This window comes from Pteropus vampyrus, unplaced genomic scaffold (genome assembly GCF_000151845.1).
Source record: "Pteropus vampyrus isolate Shadow unplaced genomic scaffold, Pvam_2.0 Scaffold22, whole genome shotgun sequence".
Taxonomy (NCBI): Eukaryota; Metazoa; Chordata; class Mammalia; order Chiroptera; family Pteropodidae; genus Pteropus; species Pteropus vampyrus.
Genome location: NW_011888803.1, coordinates 4,496,698 through 4,504,989, shown reverse-complemented (window position 1 = coordinate 4,504,989; position 8,292 = coordinate 4,496,698).

The window sequence follows — 8,292 nt, the reverse complement described above, 5'->3', positions numbered from 1 at the left end:
ATGGAGCTTAGAAATGGCGGCTGCCTGTGTTTGCACACCAGGAATCAGGAGGGCTCAACAAAAGAACAATGGATTTTGCCAGCACGTCTGTCTGGTAGAAAGCTGCCACTCCAGCACTCATAGTGAAGACAGATAACTCAGTCCCTTCTTGTATGTACCTCGTCTTCCTTGAGCAGCTGCTCCAGTGCTGGAGCTAAGAGCAAGTGAGTCCATCACCAAGTAAGTCTGCACTGGCCCTTTAAGAGGAATGTTTGTGGCTCCTAAAGCCCTCTGTCTTACTCAGACATAATCTTTGCTAGTTTTCACAGCCAGAGATTGTGGGGACTTCTCTTCCTGTCACTGGAACCCTAGGTTGGGGAACCCAGTGTGGGGCTAGGACCCTTCACTCCTCAAGAGGGACCTCTGTAGCCAAGATATCCCTCTCAATTCTCAACCACCACATGTGGTTGTTGGACCAGCTTGTTTCACATCTCTGCCTCTCCTACCAGTCTTGAGGTGGCCCCAGTCATAGGACTTTTGTTCAGCCAGAACTCAGGCATTTCCCAATGATGTTTGTTCTGTAATTTAGTTGTAATTTTGATGTGGTCATGAGAGGAGGCAAACAAAGTGTCTATCTACTATGCCATCTTGACCGGAAGATTGATTTTCACTGGGATCATCTATTTTTCCCCTAAGTTCATTGAGCGTTATTATAACCAATGTTTTGAACTCTGTATCTGGCAGATTGCTTACCTACATTTCATTTAGTCCCTTTTCTAGATTTTTCTTCTGTTTTTTCATTTGGGGCATGTTTCTTTGTATTCTCATTTTGGCTGTCTCTCTGTGTTTGTTTCTATGTATAGATAGATTTGCTACATCTGTCAGTCTTGGCCGGACGGATTTATGTATTAGGTGCTCTGTATGTCCCAATGTCACAGTCTCCCTGATCACCTGTGCCACGTGCTCTAGGAGCATCCCTTCCGTGGGCTGTGTGTGCTCTTCTGTTGTAGCTAAGCCTTGATTGCTATTAGCATGTCAGTGGATGGAATTGACTCTGAGGCTGACTATCTGTGAGATTTGGCTACTTATAACAGGGTATGAGTTGTTGTGTGGAGGCTGACCCCAGGGAGTTGAATTTGTCCCAGTGGGTTCATGCGGCTGTTAAGACTACCCTTTGGATGTGCCAATTGTGGGGCTAATCAGGGGGTGCTCTGTTGTGGTCTGATGCCAGCCTTTAGGAGCATTGGTTCTTGGGCCTCTTGGGAGGAACTTCTGTGCAGGCCAAGGCCAGCAGTTGTCTGTAACCACCCAGGGCTACCTGGTAGGAGCCACAAAGTATCTTCAGCGGGTTGCTGCCTGTGCTGGACCTGGAGGCAAGTGGGAGAGGCCATGCAGTGAACCAAGGCTGGCTACCACCAGTACCAGGCTTAAGAAAGCTTAGCAAAAGATCCAGGGCACCCCAATGTCTGAGGCTGCCTGCTGACTTCCCATGAGGCTCAGCAGCTGATAGGGCATTTGGGTGATACTAGAGTTGGGTAAGGTGAGATCTCAAGGAGTCACTGGGGCGGAGTGAATGGATTTCTCCACGTCGTTGCGGATTCAGATTTGGCCATATAGGGTGAGAGTTCAACACAGACAAGATGGCGCTCACCTGCAGGCTACACCAGAGAAGGGCTCAATAAAGAGACAATGGCAGGTCTGCCTCCAGCCCTCGTCTTGAAGCCATACAACTCAGTCTTTCCCTGTATGTCTCTGGTACCTGCCGAGCTGTTATCCCTCCACAGGAGCCCAGGGTGAGTGAGTGAATCTGTGTGTGGTCCCTTTAAGGAGATGAGAGATGTCTGGATTTCTAGCTTCTTTCTCTCTCACCTAGATGGTTGGAATGCCCACTGATTTTCATAGCCAGATTTTGTGTCAACTCCTCTTCCTAGCACTGAAACCCTGTTTTGAGGAGCTCTTGTGTGAAGCTGGGGCCCTTCACTCCTCCATAGCCAGGATATCCCTTCTGATGCTCAATCGCTGCATGTGGGTACAGAGCGAGCCCATTTCATGTCTCTACCCCTCCTACCAGACTTGACATGGCCTCTTTTTTGTATCTTTAGTTATAGGAGTTATATTCAGCTAGTCTTCAGGTGATCCTCCAGATTGATTGTTCTGTAATTTAGTTGTAAATTTAATGTGGTCATGGGAGGAGGCAAGCAGGTTCCCGTTTCCCTGCCATCTTAACGGGAACCCGCCTATATTCACATGTTTTTAAATTGCATTATAATTATGCTATGCTATAATGAGATAGTCTCTTTTTTTTAATAAAATGTATCATAAGGCTTTTTGACATTTGTAAATAGTCTTTTCAACCAATATTTTTAATGGTTGTCCTACAGGTAGATTTATCCCTGTTTTTCTAGTAATTCCATGTAGCCAACGCATGGTATCTTTACATTCTTCATATTTAGGTTGCTATTGTTAATAAAATTTCAATTTAAAGCATATTAGCAGCTTGCTGAGGATCATCTCACAGATATCAGTGAGCAAATATGGAACAAAGAAAAATGAGGTGTAGTTAAACTGATATAGATGCACCTTAATTAAATACCAGGAAGGATTTCTAAAAAATAAGAATTGTAAAACATTAAAGTATATTATCATGAAGGAAAGAAGTATTACCTTTATAGAATGTCCTCTAGAAAAGAGTCACATTGGATGATTTAGTTTTTGTTCAGACTAAAGTTGGAAAAATAAACCGAATGGCCTCTCAAAGGTCCTTTTAAAGCCTGTGAGTCTATGGTCATGTTTCATTTATTTATGACTCTTGTTTGTAAATTATGAGTACCTTTTAGAGAAAGTGACTCCCTTATATCTAAGAGTTCTTAGAAGATACGAATACTATGATTTAATACAGATTTTAGGTTAAAATCATTTTGGGATTTTTATAGTTATTTTTGAGCTTTAAGTTATAGTGAAAATAAACTATCATCTTTGTCTAAGCTGATAAAGAATTAATAAAATGAGTAATGAAACATTATTAAAGAATATATATTGAAATTAAACACGGTTCTTCCAAAACTATGCACCAAAGGATTTCACTAGCTCGAGAGAAACAAAAGAGAAGTCATGAATATAACAACTTCATAGTATTTAAAATAATTCCCACTTTAAGTAATAGTCTAGATGAAACCATCAAATGGTATTGTATGCTACCCAGTGGGAAGGTTTTCTATAATTCAGCTGTAATATTAGATATAAATAGAGCTATTACCATGGCAACTATTTTTGAGGTTAATAAAAATGTAACAAATATGAACTAAAACATACCTACAGAACCTTTACCCAGACAGTAAGTTTTTCCTTCTTAATAAAAAAAGTCACTGAAAAAAGTAAAATGCAGACATATAGATTCCTTTGTTGTATAGAGAAGACTTGTTTTCAGCTGGTTTCTTTTTTGTGTGTGGAATGTAAAGCTTCCTTCAGGGGAAAAGTGAGATTTATCCTGATGCATAAAGGGAGAAAAAGGTTTAGTGAAAGTGAAATCTGTGGAATGCACACACTTTTAAAGTATAGTTTCCTCTCTAACCTAAGCATAAATCATAGTTTATAAACAAGTTCTATTGTTCCCTCCTTTCTTTTAAAGCAGACATGACTGTAATGTACGATTGGTAATTTATAACTGCCCATAAAAACACCTTTTGTAGTTTTTTTGTTTTTTTTTTTTCTGAAAGCTTCCTCTGAAAATTATTTTATATCTTTTTTACTCTTGGAGTTAAATACATTTCATTTATGATGCCATTTAAAAGTTAGTGCTAATTTTCAAATATAGTTGTAAAAAGAGTATGTATAAAGATTTGCAATAGATGGCAAATTTTACAAGAAATTTGCAAAACATTTTGACCTCAGTCCACTGTATTAAAACTTCATATCTTTTTAGAAACACTAATCAAATATTGTTTCAAAAAATGGAATGTAGTGATCTGATTAAGGTGAGGAGAATAAAGGCTAAATATAAGATAATGTATTTCTGATTCACCAATAGACCATTTCTCAAAAATTAAGCGAAAAATCCACTGGGTCATGGTAGTTTCCATCCCTCAGTACTGTTGGTTTATAGGCATGGTCACAGACATTAACACCCTATCTCTTAGACATTTTCATCAGCACCCAGTAGTTCTCTGTTTTGCTGTAAAAGTCTCCCAGCACTAAATAGGTGGTACTTGACCAGGCTGTTTAAAGCAATATGTACTATACTTCAGATTAAAACAGATTCACTGAGCTGGTCCTAGTGAAAGATGGATGATCATTGGCTTATTTAAGTACAGTGGGCAGAAGAAACATAAGTATATTGACAGCACACCTTTGAGCCCCATGACAATGGTACGAACTGCTTGAAAATGATCTCAGTCAGGTCAGTCTGATGTATAATAAACAAAGATATAGGATTATTAATTTTTAGCCAAAAACAATGAAGTGAAGGGCCTATATAGCGGCAGAAGCTATGCAATAACAGAATTACAGAAAAGAAAAAAGAACTTAGGCTGTGTGCAAAAAATGCTAGACTGCCATTAGTGGCATCACATTCATGTACAGACATTTATTAACCACCTAGTATTCCAGGTACTGTTTGTGCATTGTGGATGCAGTGGTAATGTAAGGTCCCTGTTCTCACAGTGTATGCAGTGCTGTGAAAGGAGATATTATTAAGTGAAAATACATTATGCACCTCATATGTTAGGAGCTGAATAAAGAAATTATTTGCTATTACACTTAATCATAACAATCTTCTAAGATTGTCTTAGTCCATTCAGACTGCTATAACCAAGTACCATAGTATGAGTGGATTACAAACAACAGAAATTTATTTCTCATACTTCTGGAGGCTGGAAGTCTAAGATCAGATGTCAGCATAGTCAAGTTCTGGTGAGAGCTTTCTTCAGGTTACAGACAGACAACTTTCTGAATCCTCACATGGATGAAAGCTAACTCCTGACTCTCATATGGGCACTAATCCCATTCATGAGGGCTCCACTCTCATGACCTCATCGAATCTTAATTACCTTTCAAAGGCTCCACCTCCTAATAATACCACGTTGGGGGAGCAGAATTTCAACATATTATTTTGTGTGTGTGGGGGGGGGACTCAAATATAGCATCAATAGTCCCATTTTACAAATAGGTAAAATGAGACTAAGCGAGAATGATCACATAGTCAAAAATCTATGTAAAATAGAGTTAGAATTTGAACTTAATTTTATTAAGTCTATAGGTTATACCATCTTTCTGTCTATCATCTACCTATCATTTTTTTTCAGTAGTTTTTAATCTTTCTTTATCTTTGATGGGAAATCACTTAAACAGAGAAATCACCATGTAATTAATAACTAATACATTAATAAAACTTGAAGTGTAAGTTGTTATGCTTCAGATATAATTTTTTTTTTTCAGGAAGAAACACCTAAGTGGACTAGAAAAGTCAAAAAAATTTTCATACAGAGATGATTGGAAAATTTTTATTATCGTCACCTCTTTGAACATCCTCATAACTTGTACTATCTTCACAATAATTCTGAAAACAAAAACAGATGGTAGACTCGATATTTCCATTGTTATTAGGTGATCAAACAAACAAAATCAAAACCACTGGCTCCAATTTTACATATGGAGTTTTGTTATGTTATTATTTTTGTGCACTTAGTGTAGGCAGGCACTAGCTTAACTACTTGACATTCAGTTCTCCTAATACTCAAATGAAGCCAGTATTATTATTTATTCTTTTTCATATGTGAAGAAACTTAAGCTTAAATAAGTAAGATAACTTGTTTAAGGTAACACAGGTAATAAGTAAAGAAGTTGGGGTACCAACCTGGATCTGTTTACCCATATTTTAGGTAACCTATGCTTTACTTACCCCACTAGACTGCTTTACAATCAATATAGTTAAGCAATTTTATTTATGACATGGGTGAGAGCTAAAAATATTTTTGACTAAAATTAGGAAATATTGATTTTGTCTAGATGCAAACTTGATATCTTTTCTATGGTAGATATCTTTCCCCTGAGGCATGAAAATGTCTCTTCCCACAGTACACAAAACTATTTTTTCTTTCAAGTAGTGGAGACTAGTAAATATTTTCACACATACCCTCACTCCCATGCCCTCCTCCCCCCCGCGCCCCCACCCCTTAGGCACATACAACAGCTACCAGACACTGGTATAAATTGGACAATGGAGGTGGGGCAGAAAGAAGAGTAATTTATATACATACATATTCTAATTACCCTGATTGGAAAGATTATAGAGTTGAAAATAGATCAAATCTCTACTTCCCTTCTGCTATGAGGAAAGATTATCACAAATTTTAAATAATTGCATAGGTCAGAATAAGGATTACATTTTTGACCAGCCTTTGAAATTAGATGTGAGCTCTGCATAGGATTGTTACATGTGTTGCATATGCTACTTCTGGGTCTTGCCTTCAGAGAAATAGCACGCATAGCCCTGCTTTTCCTCTTTCCTTTTCCACCTTGCCAGAATGTGGTTCTGAGCCTTTTTTTTACATTGTAAACCACAGCGAGCTTATTGAGAAATAAAACAACAAAGAACATGTGATACTGATTCTGTCATCCTGTCATCCTGGATCTGATCTGCTTTCACCTTGATAGTTACATGAATGAGAAATAATCTTTCATCTTTTTAAAGTAACTGTTAATTGAGATTTTCTGTATAAAGCCACCCTGCCACCCATTCCAACCATTCCACTAATTCAATCACATACGTCTAGCAATCCTTTTTTCTATATTATCAAGTTTTCAATCTCCTGGAATTTCCCCATCATTATACAAACATATCGTTAGTCCTACTATCCTTAAAAATCTTTTCATGACCTTCTTTCTCCTCCAATTATCATTTGATAGATAAACTCTTTATTACCTATACTCCAGGTCTCCACTGCAATCAGGATACTTCTATTAATCCTCCATAATTGCTCTTGTCCAGGTCACCAATGATCACCATATTGCTAAACCCAGGAGTCTTTTCATGCTACACTTGAAGATACTTGCTTTTGACTTTGCTTCTTGCTTTGGACAGTATCCCCATCTCCTGTCCCAAATATCATCAGGTAACTCTTACCTCCTTCAGTCTGTTCTCTAGTGTCACCTTCCCCATGAAGTTTTTCTTAACTGTCTTATTTAAAGTCCTCAACCTCACCTCAAACGCTATCCTAACTCACTGTCTTGTTTTTCTCTATATCATTTATTACTATCTATTGCATAGCATACATATTTATTTTATTTATTATTTGGCCGAATTCCTAACAAGAGAATAAGCTCCATGAGGGCAAGCATTTTATCTGTTACATTCGCTGTTGTATGCCGAAGTTCTAGAATACTGCCTGCCACCTAGTAGTTGTTGAATGACAGAACGAATGAACAGGTACTTATTGAGAATCTATTAGGTGACATTCACTGTGCTAGTTACTGCAATTACAAAGTAAACAAGATACATAGGAATTTTCCCTTCAAAATTTCTACAACCTAGATTGGAAGGGAGACATTAATTCATCCAATTTCTATACAACATTAAAAATGTTGTTTGAAATATACAATGAGAACACGTAGAAGAAATACTCATCTAAAATTGAGGCATCAAGGAGGGCAGTGATATTGAACCAAGGAAGAGAGTGCTATCAATCCTGGGACTTAAACACAATTAGGAGTTATCCTGTAAAATGAATGGAAGGAAAGAGGTATAAGTCCAGGCAGAAGAAACAGGTTCAAGTGAGAATTGTATGTTGAAAGAACTTTAAAATGTTTAGTATCCACTGGAGCACAAAGTATAAAATAAAAGTGACGTGAGAAGAGATAGTTATACAGTAATTAAGACTCGGGGCTCAAAATGCAAACTGCTTGAATTTGAAGCTTCACTGTGCCATTTATTCATTATTCCACTGAGGCAAGTTGCTTAATCTCTCTGTACTTCAGTTTATTTTAATCTGTGAAATGGAGAAATGGTATTTTACATGATATTTAGGTAGTCAATAAGGTATTAATTTAAGGAATTTAGCATAGAATCTGATAACAATAAGTGCTCAATAAATGTTAGTTGCTGCTGTGGTCATCATCATTGCTGTTGTTTGACATGTGGAATAAGCAAGGAAGAGATCGTTATGATTCTTGCAGGGCATGTCAGAGAACTATATACATCATCCACTCTTTTAAACCTTTGAGACATTATGTATTGCTAGTTTAATCATTTTATGATTTTTATCATTAATATTACAAATAAATACTTTTACTTTTTCCCAGAATCATTTCCATGATTTT